Genomic DNA, 22,007 nt, shown 5'->3' on the forward strand with positions numbered 1-22,007 from the left:
TCATTTACTTTTATGTATTTAAATTTGTTTCCTGTGATTCTATCAAATGGCATTTAATGAAAAGACAGGAAATGCAAAATAACAAATCCAAAACAATACGTAAACCAGGGCAGGCAAATAAAACACATCAAGAAAATAGCAGCCAATTTAAAATCCCTTCATTTGCCTCCTCCCGTAAAATACAATGAATGGAAAAGCAACGTGTTTGGAAATGTATCGGCACAACTATGGTTGTGCCAATAGTTGTTTTGAAAGGAATTATCAAGTTTTGAAGGAAACGCTCTATAAAGCCCTGGATCCAAACAACACATAGCTAGGTGGCTCAGTGGCTAAGACATTGAGCTTGTCGATCAGAAAGGTCAGCAGTTCGGCGGTTCGAATCCCTAGTATAGGTCTCCTGTGTGAGCAGGGGGTTGGACTAGATGATTTCCAAGGTCCCTTCCAACTCTGTTACTGTTATGTTATGTTAAAGTGCTTGACATTACATTTGTGTATGCAATATTGTGTATGCCTTCAAGACGTTCTTGACTCCTGTTGACTACATGGATAGGTTCTTGCAACTTCCTTGGGAAGATGTTTGGAATTGGAGATCAGACTGACTGGCCCCAGGTCACTCAATTGGCTTCATGTCTACAGCAAGACTAAAACTCATGGTCTTCCTGTGTCTAGACCAATACCTTTAAGTACCATAACCAAAATACATATAACTGACCCAAAGTGCTTTTTCAAAAGACAACTGGACTTTGTGTTTCCTTGAAGACATTTTGCTTCTCATCCAAGAAGCTTCTTCAGTTCAGAAGTTATTGGATGAGAAATGAAACATCTTCAAGGAAAAACAAAGCCCAGTTGCCTTTTGAAAAAGCACCTTTGGGACAACCATGACTTGGATAACTGAGAATCTCCATATATATATATATAACTTTGACATGACCACTTCAATTCTTTGATCCCTTGCACGGACCATCATTTGTCTTCTCTTTGGCCAGTCATGAATGTTATGCTAGGCAGAAGGGGCTGATAAAAGAGCCAGAGGGAGGCAAGAGTTTTTCCAGTGGAGGAATATAATCTTGCTATAACTTCACTTTCACCATAATGAATCCAGACATAAATGGTTCTGATTTCACACCTGGAGTAATGGTTAATTTTCAGCTATGGAAGCTCACTGATTGACTTGGAACAGTTGCTGTATTTTGCTGCTAGAGAAAAACAGGAAGATGGAGTGCTTTGTTCACCATTTTGAAGAAATAGTTGAGATATAATCTAACAACTAAATGAGCAACTTGCATATCTTCTCCACAGCACAAATCCATAGACCAAACAGTGTCACTTACTGCTGGTAAGATGTTTTTGGAACTAATTGCTAATAATTTAAGCAGAAAATAATTAGATATTCACCCATTTTTTTCTGAACTACTCAATCAAATACAAATACATCACTTATGGTTATTTAGTCACATGCCAGTAGTAAACATTTCTTTTTGGGGATTTTACAGTAAAGTCAGGTTGGTACCTCTACAAAGTCATTGTAAGGACAATTCTTTCTGCTACAATGGTATATCATTCATTTTGGATTTTCCGTTCCAAAATGCATTTGACAGGGTCACTTCCTTCTTTCACATGACTTTATAATTGGAAATTCAGAGCTAGGTGTTCAGCCAATAAACCTGGCCAAAGCTCTATTGAAATCAACAAAACAATTTCAATTTGGAGTATCCAAAGATTGCTCCAAAAATGAATGCTCATTTGTAGTTTTTTCCTGTATTTTATGGAGCGCCAGGATACAGCAGAGCTAGAACTTGGGCAGTGGTGGGTTCCTCCCGGTTCGGCCCGGTTCTCCCGAGCCGGTAGCGGTGACGATATTCAATCCGCAGTTGCATTCAGTTTTCATGCTATCACCATTTCTGTCCTATTCTGTCTAAAAAATATTCTGAAACCCAGGAATGTTGGTGTTCATGTCTCAGCCTCATCAATACCAAAATGCTCCCTTCTGCTGATCAAAACATGCTGCCTGCCACCAAGTTTTCTCCCTCAAGAACTACAAAAGTCTCCTCATTATCCATGGGACTCCACACAAATGGAAAAGAAAATACATATTGATACATTGGGCATTTATTCAGTGCATACATTTGTAATTGAAGTTTTTTTTTTCCTCCTGATTTTGCAGCAGCTTTTGAAACCTCATCTTTGTTAACTGGATACATCCAGGTCAAGAAATTATCTTTGTCACAAATGAAAACAATAGAGATGAAATGGATCTTAATTATTTACATGATCTCTAGGGGATGAGTTAAAGCATCTGGGTCTTTTAAGTAAGTGGAAAGCTGTTTCAATCATTTGGAAGCAAACGTCTGTTAATTTTTTAAAAAATGAGTATTGCACATTTCCTAGACTCCTGAGAGACTGTAAAATAAGATTTGGCTACAATCTCCACATTTTGGAAATATGGTTTCACAAGTATAACTTTCATAGATGATTTGAGCTTATTCCTGTAATTAGAAATTCTATGGTTCTACAATGCTCACAACCTGTCCAAGATGCATACAGTACAGAACATCTTGCTAATTAGCTTATATCCCTTGTGCAGAAAACATTCAATTTACTGGATTAATATGGGGAAAGAAGGGCACATTAAAAAGAATATCCATCAAATGTGAATAGGATTTTATGCAGATATTTTACATACTTTACACAGGCTTAAATGGAAGAGCTTTCATACCTTCACATTTTATGTATTTTATGGACACGTAAAAGGCAAAAAGTGACTTTATGCAGATACATGTATTGCAATGCATTGTGTCCATTTAATTTGAAGTCTATTCATTCAAAGTCTGTTAAAGCAAGCATTGATTACATATGGAATTGATCAGTATTTCAAGAGCTATGAATACTTTATGCAGACATAAAGATAATTAAAGAAACTGTTACACAATATCACATCCACAAATCTATACCCAACATGCAGTTTGTTGTTAATGTGTTTGAAATTATAATTTATATCATAATGACCAGGAAAGGATTTTCAAGCATTTGATCATATTTCTTTAACTTTTTTTCTATATTGATTTATTTCTATATATTTCTAAAAACAATCTGAGCCTTCCATATCCATTTAGAAGACACCACTTTGGACCCCAGTCACTGTCTCTCAGCCCTAGACTGGAAAATTGAAAAACATCAACCAATCCCCACTGAATCAGCATAGTAAAATTATGGCTCATAATCTTCAATGACATATCTATCAACAGGCATATCAATTGTATCTGCCTAAATCAATCTACTGTACCAGTCAATATTGGTGCCATTGTTGGTTCCAATGTTGACTGGTACCATTGCTGTTGTCCAGCATTGATCTGTATGGACTGCAATATGGCTAACTATTGATTACCCATTATGTGACATATTCCTATTATATGATGGTTCTTTACATTTCTTGTCTAAATGTTAAACATTTGCCTTTTCATGCTTCTTTGTGTAACATTCAAATTCACTGTGTTTGTGTTTTGTGTATGTTAGCACAGGTAGTAGACATTGACTAAACAATTTCCTCTTTAAGCAGGTTGGTTTATTGCTTTTGAATATAGCATGAAATTGTCCAAATGCTTTCTAACCTAGTTTAGCCCAGTTCAAAATGTCTTCTATTTTGTTACCCTCCATGTTGACAAACATTTGATCAAGGAGGATATAGCTATTGACCTTCTTCAGTTCATGACTTTCAATTTGGGGGGGGGGGATTGGAAGTAGTTGCTGAATTTGACGTGTTTTCTAAATATCTTTAGGAGTAAGCTATTTTCTTACTAATTTAGATACTATTACAATGTGGTATTTGAAATATCTTAAAATTGCTACTTGCATTTTGGAGATTTTTTTTTCTCTTTTGAATTTTTTTTAAACCAAGTATGTTAAGGTGAGCATGCAGAAAAAAATATAAACTGAAGCAAGAGCTGAAATAATGCCATTCTGCAAAATCCTATTAGATATTCCTTTGCAGACAAGGTCTTCGTAAATATTAATGCCACCACTGTGAATATCTTTTGGAAAAGTCTATTCCAAATTTATTTAATACTGATTTTGGTTTACATTGTTAGTTTTTAGACTTAGTGCCCAACATATATAACATAAAATATGCATTTTTTAACATTGCCTTCCATTTACCACAAAAAATTGTACATTTTAGAAAAGTGTTTTTTAAACTTGAAAACTTTTAAGACGTGTGGACAATTCCCAGGATTTCCCAACCAGCATCCATACATCTATATGTTGTCAAGTTTCAAAAACACGATGTTAGCTATTCAAATCACGTTTTTGTAGTATAGCAAGTTAGCACCCGCCCCTCCCCTAGAAGAATGAAATATTCAAGGAAATATTAAAAAGGCAGAATATTATATTTCCCTGGATGAGAAATGGAGAAACATTTTTTTCAGGCAGGAAGCAGACTCACTCTTAATAGCCCCCACCCTCAATAGCCCACAGCAGATGTCAGCACTTAAGAGATAAAGAGATAACTAGGTCTAGTCATAAGCAAATGACATCACCCAAGGTCCAACAAAGGTAGGATTAGCCTTCAACCATAATAGGAATTGCCCCAAACCCTCTTCATTGGTATTCAGCCAGTTCTATCTGTTTGGCGCAAACTGGTAGCAGCAGCTGTAGGAGGCTCCACCCACCCACCTGGATGTCATTACGTCCCGTTTTTGACTCTCTGTGTATGCGCAGAAGGCCCTGCGCGCGTGTTTACATTTGCAAACTGGTAGCGAAGGTAAGTCAATACAACCAATCAGAAAACAAGCTCAAATTCAAAGCCCAACAGAGGGTATAAATCTCTCTCTCTCTCTCTCTCTCTCTCTCTCTCTCTCTCTCTCTCTCTCTCTCTCTCTCTCTCGCTCTCTCTCTCTCTCTCTCTCTCTCGCTCTCTCTCGCTCTCTCTCGCTCTCTCTCGCTCTCGCTCTCTCTCCCATGTGCTTTTTTGCCCAGGACCTCAAAACCATGTGGTCCTGTCCAGTATTAAACCATCTTTTCAAGCAGTCTCCATGTTTCCAGTGTCTTTCTCCCCACTTGGAACTGAACCCAGATGGACATTTCTTCCAACAGTAGGCAAGAATTTATTTTATCATAGTATTTGACTGAATCATATCTAACTATTCATGTGTCTAATTATATTGTAATTTTATTATACACACTGTATATTAAAGAACTAAAACACCAGTCATCTTATTTGTTGACGGAATTGTAACATGCACCCAAAACAATAGATAGATAAACTAACACCTGGATTTTTCAAGGATTTTCAACCCAATCTGTGGGAGACTCTAAGTCAAGATTACGCAGAAAATTATGTGTAAAAGTCAAGAGGATGGGAGGAAAAAGTTTTCAGGAAATTATTTGCTGACATGGTGATCAACAGTCATGTAAGAAATAAATATTTAGGTCAAGGCAAGTTCCAGTTGCAACATTTGTAACTCAGATGGGCAGCTTGAGAACTATCCATAGGAATGTGTGGCATGTATAAAGTATTTCTATCAAGAGAAAAGAGCACACCAGTGGTGTTAAGCTTTATCTACATGGGAATATATCCTGCCCTTAGGTCAATACTTTAGACTCAGAGTGGATATTTGAAAGAAGCAGGTAATGTAGTACTCTCTTCACCTGTTAGTTAGACAAGTTGAGACGCTCTCTAATTAAAGAAGGTATTTTACATATTAGTAATATACACATGCATGCAATTATAATGTACTTATTGGTAACTGGCAGCTTTTGCCAAACAAAAACACACATCCAATGTGGTTAAAAACAACAAGAAAAGTACATAACACTCTGCTTGGAGCTGCAAATGATACTCTCCCAAATTATTTTAATGGATCACCAATATTTCTATTCAGTTACTTTATTTTAAGCTACAGAGGGGCTAAAGTTATCAAAATTAAGATTATCAACTTAAATGAGAGGTATTATCCAAGATAATTCATCAATATTGTTTAATTTAAATAGTTGTCAAGTATCCTTGAAAGAAACTCAGAAATTGCTATGGGTATAGTTTTGTAGTCTTCCCAGCAGTAGCCTATGACACCAATTCTAGCCAAGCTGCAGTGGCTCCCAATGGTTTATGGAATGAAGGCCATAAGAATATGCACTCTCTGACATTCTTTCCCACAATGGGCTCATCAGTACTCACAACAATATAGTACCTTACTGTTCATATCCTCTTCAGTATTGGATTATGTAATGTATTCTAGATGTGGTGGTTACTCTTTTGAACAACCACTGTTTGTTTAAAATCCAAGAACCAAATCACTTTCTGATATTTCTTTTGGAGAGAGGAAGATATCTTTTTAAAAGGAAGACTTTTACGGAGCTAGGTAAAAACATCATTAAGAAGACGGGCAAATTATACTATTGATTGTCCTTGAGATCAAGAAGATGGATCAGTCTTAAATCTTTCTATTTCACTTTCACTTGATAAGGAGTCAAACTGTAGAGTTAAAAAAAAAAGCCCTAGGCTTGTCAGGTATGAGCAAATAATAACAGCAAATTGTAACCTGTGTATTGCACCTGTACAATGGTGTACATCTTGTAGAAATTCTGGGTGGAGCAATGGTGTACCTACCACCCACTTTCTTCCTGCCGATTATACTCATCTCTTCTTGGTCACACAATCATCTAGATCAGTGGCTCTCAACCTTCCTAATGCTGCGATCCTTTAATACGGTTCCTCATGTTGTGGTGACCCCCAACAATAAAATTATTCCTAAAACCATTGAAAATATGTTTTTTCCGATGGTCTTAGGCGACCCCTGTGAAAGGGTCATTTGACCCCCAAAGGGGTCCCGACCCACAGGTTGAGAACCACTGATCTAGATCAATGTTTCTCAACCTGGACAATTTGAAGTTGTGTGGACTTCAATTCTATGCTGGCTGGGGAATTTTAGGAGTTGAAGTCCACACATCTTCAAATTGCCCAGGTTGAGAAACACTGATTTAGATGGAAGGGCTGTACATGCTGAGAGTCGTCCATGCAAGGGAATCCTTGGCTCAATGTGACTTGTCCCATGTATAGACATTTTAGCAATATATTAGGATGTGCCCAACTTTTCTCATATATACTATACATACACATACCCTGTACAGCTGCCTGCAGGTGTTTTTTTTTGTTTTTTTTTTTTGGCAAAGTCTGATGCTTCTAAAAGCCTTACCTGTTCTTGCAAGATCAAATTTTTTCCCTTATGGTATTGAACAAAAAAAAAGTCCATCATGAAATAATCTATTCACCAAAAGACATATCACAACCATATTTTGTAAAAGTCAAGGCAAATTCCTGTACAGATAGCTTTTCCAATTTTTAACTTATGTTAGATAACAATTCTTCTCCATCCTAAATGGCATGACCAATACATCTCATTGATGCTAAGCATGTTGACTCAGAAGTAAATTAGTTTAAGTTCTATAAGCCCTGTGAATTATGTTTAGAAAACACATTTTAGAAGTCATATTTCATGTTCAGCCATTCTCCATCATAATTTATTTTGAAGCCGATGAATCACTGATATATACATAAAGTGTTTTTATAACCTAATCCTGCATTTTGAAGAACGATTTCTCAATAGCTCAACAACCAACCTCTGGATAAAAGGTAAATGAGTGAAATTTTCACATCTGGAAACAGAATGTGATGAAGATGCTTTTTAGGTGTGTTTATGTTTTCAGGAGTTTCATATGATGCATGCTTTTCTTCTTGATGAACAAATTGAATTTCCATAGAGACAAAAAATGAAGTACGAAAAAGAAAGGGGAAAAAAGAACCGGCAGGAAAAGTCATGAAGCTTAAATAATATTTGTTTAAATAATAGATCAATGTTTTGGTAGAGTTTAAAGGCACTTTTTTTCAGAGCAGATTACAAAATAAAAATTAATGCAAAACAAACATTGGTATAGTATTATTTAGTGGTCCATGATAGAAACAAATAGATATCCATGGATGGAAGTTAAAAATAAGGAGGAGTCTAGGTGCACCTTATCCAATCAACATATTAAGATATAAGCTTTAATAAGCTACGGCTCATTTCATCAGATGCAAGAGATAAAGCCCTGTGAATCACATCAGAATGCTGGAAAATTGGATGTATCTTCCAAATCCCGATTGAGATATAGGTCGAACTCTTTTATCAGAATTTGTGAACCAGATCTTTTGAACTGACCAACCTTATCCCTGGGAAACAGCTATGCCACTTTTTAGAAAAGATCAAGACTATTTTTGAAGCTACTAATGATATTTATCAACTTTGTTCCTATAGGAGATGACCAGAATGAGCCTGAAGGTGGGGTCAAATGCGTCATCAGTCTTAAGTCCCTTTGTGCCCACAAGAGATCTAAGTCTAGCCCATCTTGAATTCTATTGACTTATCTACCAACAATTTGCTTTGACCGTTAGTAGTTCAGTTTTTTGTAGCATTCAATAAACCTAAATATTCATTTGAACTGCTTGGACTTCTGATTTCCTGTACTTGACAGTTGCTTTAGTAAAATCCAGCCACCTTTTCTTCATGTCCCATGCTTTAATTAGATGAAACTCTGGCTTAGAAGATCCAACTCTGGCCTCCAAGTCCCAATCAGCACAATAAAGTAATTATAAGATGCTACAGAATTCTTCTCAGACTTAGTCTTGATTCCCGATGTCTTCACAGATGTGTTCATGTAGTTCTCCTGGCAACCATACTGACATAATTTGTAACGGCTTTCTTTTTACCTTCCCAGTCCATACTTACAGCCCTGGGGTTTCCTGGAAATCTCATTTGTAAGTTTGAGCCTGCTTATACTTGTTAATATCAGTCAGGCTTGGCCAGGTGCTTTCTGTCATAAGTATCCTAAAGTGATAGCATGGACTATATAATACACTCTTTTCTCATAACCTGATTTGATTATTGTAATGCATTTTATATGGGATTGCTTTTAAAGATATCCCCATAGTGCAATTGCTATAGAATGTAAAAGCAAGAATACTTATAAGTGCCAGATGGTCAAATCACATTACATCAATCTTACTTCACATTTATTAGCTACCTATTCACTTCTGTGCCCAATTTAAAGTTATTGTTTTGGCCTATAATGATTGAAGCTGGGTTGTCTGAAGAATTATGTGTACCATATAAGCCTGCCTACACTACCAGAGATCTTGGTTTCTGAACCAATAATCAAGCTGTTAAATAAAAGATATCAAGGAAATGACTGTTCCAGTGACATGTCTTCCTTTCAAAGTCTCATTTTCTGCCTGCGTATCTGTCTGATATCAATTGCAAGCATTCAGTACATTCCTAAAGATCTTCTTATGCCTGAAATACTAAGGTCTCCTCAAAAATTAGTGGGATTGATGAGATATTTTTATTGCTCTTATTGACTGCATGGTGCACATTTTTAACCTTTTGTAAACTACCTGTTGAAGGCCACATATTATCTATTTACTAATAAAGATGATGGATATGACATAGAAACATTAGTTGCCTTGGTCAATGACTTGCAAAGATACCTAGATGGGGGGTGGATATGAGACCTCTCAGTGGCATTCAGCTATGGTATCCTTCTGGATCACTTACAAGGGCTGGAAATTGGGAGCACCATTCAATGGTGGTTGTATTTCTACCTAAGTGGGCAGTGCTAGTCAGAAGTAACGGAGGGAAAATATTCTAGTTCTTTGTTACCACAGTGTCGTGTTTCTCATGGCTCATTGTTCTCCCTCAAGTTTTTCAACAACTTATGAAACTGCTGGGAAAGGATATCTGTCAGTTTATGGTGCTGGTTCCTTAGTATACTGATGTCAGTTAGCTATAAAAATCCACCCTGGGCTGTGTTAGAAAGCCTGAACCAGTGTCTGGAAGTTGTTGGGGTGCTAGAGTGAAACAAATTCAAATTAAACTCTAGATGAAGTTGCTTGTCATCAGTAAACTTCAGAGCATTCTGATCCCATTAATTACTCTGGTGAGTCAGCCTCTGATCAATGCTCTGTTGTATAATTCCCATACCCTCCACATGGAGCTGCCTTTGGAGACAGCTTAGAAGCTGTACCTGCTTCATAATGTGCTAGCCAGACCTCTAGCAAGTCTAGGCCCCATTACAGAATAGCACCAACTCTTGGTATAGCTGCACTGATTCACAATAGCCTCCAAATCATTTCAAAGTGTGCATTAGATCTTGGAAACTCTTTACAATGTAGCATCAGGTTACATCAGGAACCACCTAGCCAGAACTGAATCTGCCTGTCTGGTCCGAACCTCTACAGCAACCCTGATGAGAATCCTTCCTATAAGAAGGAAGTGCAAGGTAGACAAAGCGGCATATTTTTTTCTCCATTATAGCCTCTATGCTTTGAAATTTATTTATTTATTTATTTATTTATTTATTTATTTATTTATTTATTTATTTATTTAATATAACTTATATGCCGCCCTATCTCCGTAGGACTCAGGGTGGCTCACAACAATTAAAACAAACCAATAAAAACATAAAATACATACATAAACAAATATTAAAACCCGTTAAAATAATTGAAAACCCCCTCCGTCCAGGCTAGGCGCTGCGAACAGCCATGTTTTTAATTCACGGCAGAAGGTGTGGAGGTCAGGAGCCAGCCGGAGCCCCAGGGGGAGTTGATTCCAAAGGGTGGGCGTGCCCACAGAGAAAGCTCTACCCCTGGGGGCCGCCAGTCGACGTTGTCTAACTGACGGTACCCGGAGCAGGCCCTCCCTGTGGGAATGCACTGGGAGATGGAAAGCTGTTGCTGGTTGCAGATGGTCCGCCAAGGATCCTGGGCCTAAGCCATGTAGAGCTTTATAGGTCATTACCAGCACCTTGAATCTCACCCGGAGGGCAACCGGCAACCAATGCAAGCCACGCAGGAAAGGTGTTACATGGGAGTATCGGGATTCTCCCATCACAACCCGCGCGGCTGCATTCTGTACCATGTCTTCAAGGGCAGCCCCATGTAGAGAGCATTACAGTAGTAAATACGGGAGGTGACTAGTGCATGAGTAACTGTGCGTAGGGCATCTCGGTCCAAATAGGGGCACCACTGGACCAAAGTACATTTGGTCCAGTGGTAAAATCCAAATTTTTTTTACTCCACCGGTTCTGTGGGCGTGGCTTGGTGGGCGTGGCATGGCTTGGTGGATGTGTCAGGAGAAGGATACTGCAAAATCTCCATTCCCACCCCACTCCAGGGGAAGTATACTGCAAAATCTCCATTCCCTCCCCACTCTGGGGCCAGCCAGAGGTGGTATTTGCCGATTCTCCGAACTACTCAAAATTTCCGCTACCAGTTCTCTGAATTGCTCAAAATTTCTGCTACCAGTTCTCCAGAACCTGTCAGAACCTGCTGGATTTCACTCCTGATTTGGTCCCTTTCCTCTTTGCATTTTGCAAGGCACTGAAAACTATATACCATAATTCCAACATGAGTTCTAGCCAACTGGTTGTTTGTGGATACTCATCTTGGGGATATATGGTATTTTTTATTCTGCTGATCAGCTTCTTAATCTGCTTTGTTGTTTGCCACCAGTTCCAATTGATTAAGGCAGCCTACAAATAAATAAACAAATAAATAAATATTAAAGCAAACATCAAACAAAGAAAAACATCCTGCAATCAGAAAACAAACAGAGAAGGCATCCTTCTCACTACTGGGCAATTCTAAATGTTTATTTATTTATTTCTCACATTTCTTCCATTATGATTCATAGGCATTCTAAGTGTCTCTCATTCAGGCCCATAATATAACACCTTCGGTTAAAATGAATTACCAGATAACACCAGATGAAATGCAAGCACTATATGAAACCTTCACAATCTCTGTTCTTTCACTAGACTACAAAATGATAAGAATCATAGAAATACTCTGCAGTCTGCCACTCTGCCTTTAAGTTCTAATAGCTGCCTATAGACCCATTTATTACTTATACATTTTTTCCAGATATTCTAAAGTTCCTTCCATGAATGGTGAGGTAACTTCGTTACTGCAGAGCAAAGCAGCATAATTGTTTACCGCAAACAGAATACAGACACTCGTCTCCATTCATATATAGACACTTAGGGAGAGTAAATTCCACAGAATCTAATTAGGCTGACTTCTGATAGACAGGCGTAGGCTTGAACTCTTAAAAGATTTATCAACATGATTCTGTTATTGAAATTTGCCCTCATTGGTGCTGGAGGCTAGGATTCAATGCTAATAGCCAAGGAGGTTGGAAAATTATTGGCTAGAAGATTGTTCTATATATTTAGTTACTTCTTGCACTGTTATGCAATATTCCATCGGCTTCATAAAACAGAGGTAAAATCGTACAATACCAAAACTAAAACATAGCATAAAATCTGAAAGAAATGCTCACAAACTAAAGCCCGAATGAAGCAAGAAGAAAAGATAAGTGGACAAACATTGAAAAAACATTAAGACTTTTTTAAAAAAAAACTGTCTTGATTGAAAGAAAATACTTACCTCTTATCTTGGGCAAACAGAATATAACAACAGTGCCCTAAGAGTCACAAGAAATATAAGACTGGATGTTACAGGAAGACAAACTTGCATCCCAGGGCCCGAAAAGGAAAGAGTAAGATTCTCATGAAACATGAGAAGATATGCAAAGATTGACTAGTCTCCGCTCTTGAACATTGATAACCAAAGATATGATTAATACAAAGGCAGTAGGCAGGGCTTTGGAGAAGGAAGCTTCAAATCCTTCCTGAAATATTCAGCCAGCCAGGGCAGAAAAAAGAAAAGAAAAGAAAATAATTGAACAGGTTGGCAAAAAGTAAACATGGTAACGATAAAGCAAAGATTAACATTTGTTGAATTGGAATAGGGAGTGAACAACATCCTGTTTCCTAACTCTGATTAACTCTTCCAGGGATTTAACTAAAAGGGGGATATAGCAAATACCCAGTTCAATATTCCTATTATCCAAGGCTAGCTAAATTCTGGAACTGAGGGAGATAAGGAACTGGCTTTCCTGATACCTATTACAGGTAGTCCTTGAACTACAGGTAGTTCAAATTTACAACAGCACTGAAAAAATGACTTATGGCCGTTTTTCGCACTTACGACCATTGCAACATCCCATGGTCATGTGATCAAAATAGAGGACCCTTGGCAACTGACTCGTGTTTATGACAGTTGATATGTCCCAGAGTCATGTGATCCCCTTTTGCAACCTTCTGACAAGCAAAGTCAGTGGAGAAGTCAGATTCACTTAACAGCCTTGTTACTAACTTTAACAGATGCAGTGATTCACTTAACAACTGTGGCGAGAAAAGTCGTAAAATGGAACAAAACTCACTTAACAAGTGTCTCACTTAACAACAGAAATGTTGGGTTCAATTGTGGTTGTAAATTGAGGACTACTTTGTTAGCTGCTCTAAATTGTGACTACCAGGCCTAGATTGCAAAAATCCAGATGGACACTGGTTGGCAGCAAAATGTGTTTCTCCATTTGTTTTTTTTTTTTTCCCCTCTCTCGCTCTTCTGCCATCCAGTCTTAATCTGGATTCTTGCAGCCCAAAGCTGGTAGCTTCAATCCTAGGCCGCCTCCTAATTCTGCATCATGATTTACCTTGATTGATTATAAATCTCTTAACCATTTTCCCACCCTGACATTTGTACCCGTACATTGGTCTGCCTCAGTCTGATTTCCTCTTAGATGTAGAATTATATTATGCAGAATCCCTATTCCTATCCCTAAAACATTCTGGGCAGAGTAGCCACAAACACATGAGGAGGTCATCAGGACGAGAAGGCTGATCAGGAGGGATCAACTAAGACTCCAGCTTCGAATACAGACTTATGTAGGAATTCAGCACAATCAAAATTCTTTTGGAGTCACTATGCAAAGGTGTAACGGCCCATTCTGCCTTGGGATATGAACTGGTCTGTCAAATGATCTCACGTGTTTTATTCATGTGCTTCCCAGTAATTTATGAAACAAAAAGAAGGTCCTTTCTTTCATATGGAAAAAACAGGTTGAACAGAAGAATATAGCCCTCTTCTCCATATACAGTGATCAGCTGCTTTGGGAACTTTTTTCCCTCTAACAGATTGTCTTTCAAAAGTAAAGTCAGGGAGAAATTGCTGCCTTGTTCCAATTAAACAGGCTGAGGCAAAGCTTTGGAGAAGGAGACATTATTTTCTTCTATGACATAGAAGAGCCATGCAGAACCCAGAGGAGTAGCTTTTCTATCATATCAACTTGGCATTCCCAGGCTGGAATCCCTGCATTTGGGGATAGCTTGTAGTTATATATTGCTTCTCTTGATGACATTTCAACAGCTTTTTGGAAATCCACAACAATTTACACTAGTGAAGGAGGCTAGCCAGATGTTTGTCGACATCTTGACGTAAGCAGCCTCAGAAGGCTAAGCTGAAGAAGGCTGTGTTCTCAACAGACTTTGAAAGGTCAGCATTTAGCACTAATGGCTCAAAGTCCGCTGGGTTTTGCTCAGTCTGTAAGTTTTCTTTAGCCGCAGCAAACTATGGTGGGACTACCAGTGGGTGAGTGGCAGGGTTTCCTTTAAATTAGTAAACAGTTTCAGTAATTCATTCATTCATTTATTCAGTTTATATGGCTGCCCAATTACCAGGTGACACTGAGCAGTGAACTTTGAAAACAGCCAAATATACCTCCATAATAAAAAGTGAATAAATGGAATAAATACACACATCTATATGTTATATAGTCCTCAAACTTTGTGACTTGGCAACCCAGCTGCAGTGTGGGGTAGAGGGGAGAGGGGAACTAGGCCAGCATGCATGTGCCTGATTGCCCATCAGCCCACCAGTTATGCAAGTCGAGCTGTACGCATGCTCCAGAAGCCACTGACATGGCCCAATTTTGAATAGGCCACAGCCCAGTAGTGGGCCACAGCCCAGTGGTTGGGGACCCTTGATCTATAGCTGGGCATAATCAGTCACAAAACACATAGTGATACATCCTGGCTGAGGGAAGAGCCAGGACTTCAAGGATTGGGCAAAAGCCAGGTTGTTTACGTTGTCCACATCTCAGAGTAGGAGATGTACAGCAGCAAAGAAGGTATGCTACTTCAGTCCCACAAGAGGACACTGTTTCAAAGACAGGATCTAAAGCATCCCAACCGTGTCTGATCTTGTCAAGCAGGCAGACATAATTGGCATAGGAGTTTCCTTAAATACTTTGGCCCTGACCCATGAAGGGCTTTCTAAGGGTTAACCACCACTTTGAATTGCATGTCGGAAGTCAAGAGTATAATCTACACTAATAGAGTTTGTGTAAAAATGTCGTTATAGGGGTACATCAAAATGTACACATAATCTTGCACTGCTGTGTTTTAGACCAGCTGTAATTTGTGAGTGATCTTTAAGGGTAGCTTCATGTAGAACCCACTGCATAATCCAAGTGAAAGGACACCACGAATTGTGTGACCATGCACAGATTTCACACCAGAAATGTGTTCAATTTGTCCATAAGATGGATTTGTGCACAGCTCCTCCTAGGCATTGCTGTTACTTGTTCCTCAAGCAACAGCCACAAGGCCAGTGCATAATTGTCACACATCTTTGTTGAAAAAGACAACGGATTCCAGAAAGACGCAGTTCTTTAATACATAAATTTCAGAATCCTCTATGGGAAAATTATGATTCTTACCAAAATTCCTATTTCAGTTTCCACTTGTATCATTTGATACATCCATTTCTATCACTCGATACATCCATTTGATCCAAAACGATGGTAGAAGACAAAATCTCATCTTCTATTCTGTGAGCTTTCTGAAAGTTTTCCTTCCTTCCTTCCTTCCTTCCTTCCTTCCTTCCTTCCTTCCTTCCTTCCCTCCCTCCCTCCCTCCCTCCCTCCCTCCTTCCTTCCTTCTCCTCCCCCACTCCCTCCCCCCCTCTCTTTCTGAATATCTTCTATCTACCTTAATAAAAAGAGTTATAGTTCAGGGGCAGGTAGCAGATCGGTTCAATCTTAGCATCTGTGGTTAGGGCTAGAGTTAGACTTCACTGTGAAACCTTGATCTGCAGCCACTTAGCACAGGAAATACTGAGCTTGATTATAATGACTTGACTAAGTATAATGCAATTTCCTATGTTCCAACAATATTTTTTTTTAAAAAAAATCATTATCTCTACAAGTCTAATCTATCCCAGAATTAACAATGCCTCAGCACTTCTAGTGGGGAAAAATATGCCTGGTTTCCTCAGTGCATGATTAATCTTAAAAGATCATTAGTACGTAAGAATAGGCTGCTGAATTAGACCAAGGCCTATCCCAGCAATTTGTTCCTTACAGTGCCCAACCAGATGTCTCTGGGATGCTCACTGGCAGGAAATGTAGATATATCCCTCTCTTGCTGATGTTTTCCTGTACAACTGGTTTTTGGAGGCAAGCCGCCAACAGCCCAGAGGTAACACTGAGTCTTCAAGACTAACAGTCTTTGATAGATCTATTATCCAATTCTTCCAAGTTAAGGGCTATCACTACATATTACAGTAATAAAATATATAGAGTAATAATGATTACAACCAATCCTAAATAATGGAGATGCTTTCTGAATAAGACTTTATTTAATGAATTGCTGCAATACATTTTTTACAGATTTTTTTTCTTGTGGTAAGTGAAATATCATTTATTATACATTAGCCACATCTTTTTTGTATCAAAGGCAAAAGAATGTTTTAAAGTTGACATTTATAGACATTTATGGTTCATGGATTAAAGAATTAGAATAGCCAATAATGAATCATTAATGGTTGCATATTATTTTATTTTAATTTATTTTAAATTTTAAATTATTTAATTTAAGCTTTAAAATGTTTCAGTGGATTTAAGATTAAATCTGATCTATCAAAATATCTTATTTTGAGTTTACTGAATATACCAAATAATATATTCAAAAGGATGGCCATCGGATTCCCTTTGCTGACAATGTGAAATTCGGGGAGGCGGTGTCATTGACTCATATGATTTATTCATGTTAATCACTGACATCCTTTTAGAATAATATTTTAAAGTACATAAGTAGATTCATTTTGAAGACTTTTACTGTCAAAGTTGTTAATCTTAAATGATGTCCTGAAGCTTTAGGCTTTCACTATTTTTGAAGAGTTGTGGTTGTATTGGGCCTGTGGTGTTGCCAAGAGAATTATTTTCAGAAATTAGAAAAATTGTAATATTATCAAAGATTAGATTCAAGAGATGTGTGACTTACCTGTTTTGAAAAGGCATTTATCTTCTAATAAAAAATGACTCAATGTGTTTTCCTGTTTCATACATTTTATCTTTTGTAATGTTAACCACTTATAATTCCCTAAATTTTGGAGTATTTTCACATTTAATTAATTAACATGTACCATTTTCCCCCTTTCTATTCTTGGGGGGGGTCATCTTGTTTTGTCTTTATAGTTTTTCATGTATGTGTTTTCTGGGGGCGGTTACATTTGCATTTTTCTATGTTCTTCTGTAAAACTTGTTAAGAAATACACATATCTTTAAAAATATTAGCCAATGGATATTTGTGATATAAAAACACTTCCACAAATTAATTCTACATTCAAAAGAAACATGTAAATACAAATAACACTTTTTTCTGCACTCCACTATCCAATCTAATGAGAAAATCCAAGATTACCAGTAAGAATCTAAACCAGTTATTGATGTAATTCCTTTAGAACAAATCACAGAAGGCTTGGTCACATTCTATTTCAATTTACTTAAAAAGTATACAAGAGAGCCAGTTTGGTGTAGAAGTTAATGCATATGGGTAGAAACCAGTAGATGGTGAGTTCTTGTTCTGCCTTGGACCAGTCACTCTCTCAGCCCTAGGAAGCAGGTAATGGCAAACCACTTCCTAAAACCTTGCCAAGAAAACTGCAGAGACTTGTCTAGGCAGTCTCCAAGTATTGGACACGATTGAATAAAGAAATATGTATACAAGTACTCAGATTGAATGCAAAAGAGATATCTGAAATACCTTTTTCGATACTAACTTTCAGGAAAAGATAAACATTTTAAAATACTTTCAGAAGAAAAATTTCACAAGAAGAATTTTCTTTTGTATTTTTCTGAGGCAAAATTGCACATGTCCTATTGGTCATCAGGAGTCAAATTTCACTGGAGGGTTTCTTTATCTTTTACTTTACACATAGGACACCTTGAGGACATCATACTCAGAGATAAGGGGCAGAAGAAAGGCCTGACCTTTTGCCTGATTGTGTTTCCCATTCAGAATATTCCAGGAATAATTGTGTATCAAAAGACAATTAGCTAACTGTATTGTCACCATGGAAACTTATCACCTGTATTTGCCTAACAAAGGCATGTTCTTGCTCTGTTGATTTGATCAACTTTTAAGCGCTCTCTAGTGTGGCTTTAATCCTTTCTTGTCTAACCTTACCTCTTCTTAAAATTTACAACAGATTGGTAAATTTAACTTTATATACACCACAAATTTGTAGGGTTGCAATCAAATGGTTTTAAAATGTCCCAGAGCATATATTTCCAATGCATTAATTTATTGTTGTTGTTGTTAGTTGCGAAGTCGTGTCTGACCCATCGCGACCCCATGGACAATGTTCCTCCAAGCCTTCCTGTCCTCTACAATCCTCTGGAGTCCATTTAAGCTCACGCCTACTGCTTCAGTGACTCCATCCAGCCACCTCATTCTCTGTCGTCCCTTTCTTCTTTTGCCCTCAATCTCTCCCAGCATTAGGCTCTTCTTCAGTGAGTCCTTCCTTCTCATTAGGTGGCCAAAGTATTTGTGTTTCATCTTCAGGATCTGGCCTTCTAAAGAGCAGTCAGGGTTGGTCTCCTCTAGGACTGACCGGTTTGATCGTCTTGCAGTCCAAGGGTCTCTCAGGAGTCTTCTCCAGCACCATAGTTCAAAGGCTTCAGTTCTTTGGCGCTCAGCCTTTCTTATGGTCCAACTTTCACAGCCATACATTGCAACTGGGAATGAATTAATTTATAGTCCATGATATTTTAGGTGGTTTTTTTTAAAAAGAAAGTCACCAGTTAAAATATCACAAAGTGAACATTTTTAAATTACCTTGTGGGTATAATTTCTAAAACTTCTCTGTTCAAAATACACAAAATTATCTTCCCAAAGGATGACAGAATTTTCCGTTACACTATAATGGCACTATCCTCAGATGTTGGAAAGCATGGCTGAATTTTCTTCCCATACATTTCTTTTTTGTACTTGCCATTCCACTTTCATCAAAATGTCTCCTTGTAAATTCTTCAGTAATTCACCAATAGAAACAGACTTTTAATAACATCAAATAAATTGTTGGAAGAAAAAGAAGATGAATTCAGAAAGGGCCATACTTAAACATGTAACTATTCTATTACCTTACCAGTGCTTGTATTTACTGCCTTTGAAATCAGATCTTGAATTACTTTAGCCAAAGAAATACAGATCATTCAGCATTTTATAGAAAAAAGTATCAGTAAAGATGAAGAATTATGGTAGATTGGAAAGAACTCTATGGAAGTTATTGAATTGGCATTAGGGATTCAAACTGCTGAACTGCCGATGCTCCCAAATTATGTTTTTAAGTATTTTGTATAGTTTATTTTCTGTTTATTTTTTTTTAGCTTGGTTCTTAGGTTTTGTTGATCACCCTACATGCACATGGTATTTTTTTAAAAAAATTTTTTTAAAAAAAATGTATCGTGAATCTACAGACCTTGCAATGCAAGATCTTTTTGATGAAGCTCAACCCACACATGGATCTCCAAACGTAAGAGATCTGTGACTGTGTCTCTGAGTTTGTTTCTTTAATTTTAACCAGGAGCAGAAGGCCTTTGAGTTGGTCATAGCTTTAGCTCTGCTCAGAGAAAGTATCGGGTGCTAATGAAATAATTTATTTCACTGACTAAAAAAATTAAATTAAAAAATAAATTAAATGAAGAAAAGATTGGGAGATATTTCAATCTCCTAAAAAGAAGTATGTGTTTATCCAAGCTATTTAACTTTGAAGACCTTGATTTCCAGATTGCTGTAGTTTATTCCTTTAAAAAAAAAATGCTTCAAGCAACTATAGAAGCAATGAAGGCATCCCAGGTCAGCAGTCACTTTTAACCATCTTATGTTAGGATTATTACTAAAGAGGGACCTCTGCTGAATTTTCATTTCATCCACAAGAAGCATTGATTGCAATTAATGCTCCCGGCCATTTAAGTCATTACTGTACACTTCATGAGAAATCAAAGTAGAAATGCCATGGAAATTAAACTCCTTGACCCGTAGACATTTTTCCTCTCTTTGATGTCAATCTAAATAGCTGTTTTGACTGTTTTGACTGGGATATAATTTTAGTTTTTAGGCATACAAGCTCTCTTGACAGCTACAACACTAGACATAAAAACTAGGTTATTTTTCCTTAAATGACAATTACAACACCCAAAGAACACTGGTTTTTTTCCTAAGTGAGAGTGAAATCAAACTGTTTCCATAATGTTACATTTATAATTTATAAAATACTCAGTTCAGTTACATACTTGTAAACTTTCTTAAACTTTTCCAAGTAACCCTATATCAAAGAATTATTTTTAATGAAAAATGAAACACTATGAGTTTTTTTTAATGAAAAAAAATACATAAATTAAAAGGAAACACTGAAATTCCTCATATTTTAATAATGTTTTTATTTCTCCTTCCATTTAATACGTTGATTATAAACCTTAATGGTCTGAATGAGCTTGCATATGAGGGTATATTTCCTTAATGTTTGAAGGAGATTTATTAAAGCAAGCCTTAGAGTTGACATAACATTTAGACTATTTAAATATCTCATCTTATTTGTTGAAGTGCTGATGATCCCTTTTTTCAGAAGAATTTATTGAAATAAAAAGTAATAGGACCTTCAAAAGCCTTTGAAGGAATTTGTGGAACACCTTCAAGCTACAGTATTCTCTGTCAATTGCATTGAAATAAGGCTTTTACTACTATTATTACAACTGTTACTAGTATCGTTAGGGAACAGATTAAAACCATGGTTATGCTATCGTGCCTTCTCTGTAGAACTGCCATTGGGAAAGAAGATGGTCAAATGCTTTCCATAGGTTACATCTCTATTGGGGTTAAGATACTCACACAGAAGGTGTTTCTATCCAGATGTTAGGAAGTGGAAATAAGTCTCTTACAGGTTCTTTTAGTATCTGTGGCAGATGTTACAGACTCCTTGAACCCGTTAAGTTGTCGACCAGAACAAAAGGAATATTAATTTCCAAGTATTATATACTATGCAATTAAATATTTTCTTAAGGATATAAGGAGCTGCCTTATGTTTTTTCATTTTCATTGGCCCACTGAGAATGAAGAACCTGGGGTTTTCCAGATAGTTCTGAGCTTCAGCTCTCAGTGGTGACATTAAATCACAGAACCTCTGTGGGAAGTAGCCTGTCAGGAACAGCAGTGACCACTTGCCATGCAATAGTACCATATGTCTATCCCAAGAGTCCTTCTTTACTGTTTATTCCTGTACGTTTGGTTACTTACTGTTTTTCTACCTTGTTTCTCAGAAATTATTAAAACCTAAAGGAGCTCATAGCAAGTAAAAGAAAAGTCCTGTCCTTAAAATACAAACAAGAATGGGGAACGGAGCAAAAAGAGGAAAGGTGGTTGTTCTCAATTGACAGAAAATAAGACCTACTGTAACATTTATATGTAGTTTGGACCACCTAATCTTCCTTGCTGGTATTGTAGCCTAAATTGATCACTGCTGGTCTCTTAACCTAGAGATGAAGCTAAAATCTGCTACTTCTTAGCTAAGGCTACCATATCTGGGTTGCAAAAGTCCTGAGAACTGCAAGATGGGTAAGATACTTCATATATCAGCTGTTATATGCATTTTTACAGTTAGACATCGTAGCTCTATCTCAGAGAGCAGCAATCTGCTTTCAACAGAGTAGTAGCCCTCCAAATCATATCAAAATATCTGACACCTGAGTTCGCAGCATCAAAGAAGAGCAACTCAAACTGCAAGACAAGAAACAACT

The sequence above is a fragment of the Pituophis catenifer genome, unplaced genomic scaffold (assembly GCF_029215685.1).
Source record: "Pituophis catenifer annectens isolate HBS135680 unplaced genomic scaffold, rPitCat1.0.hap2 SCAF_1, whole genome shotgun sequence".
Lineage (NCBI taxonomy): Eukaryota > Metazoa > Chordata > Lepidosauria > Squamata > Colubridae > Pituophis > Pituophis catenifer.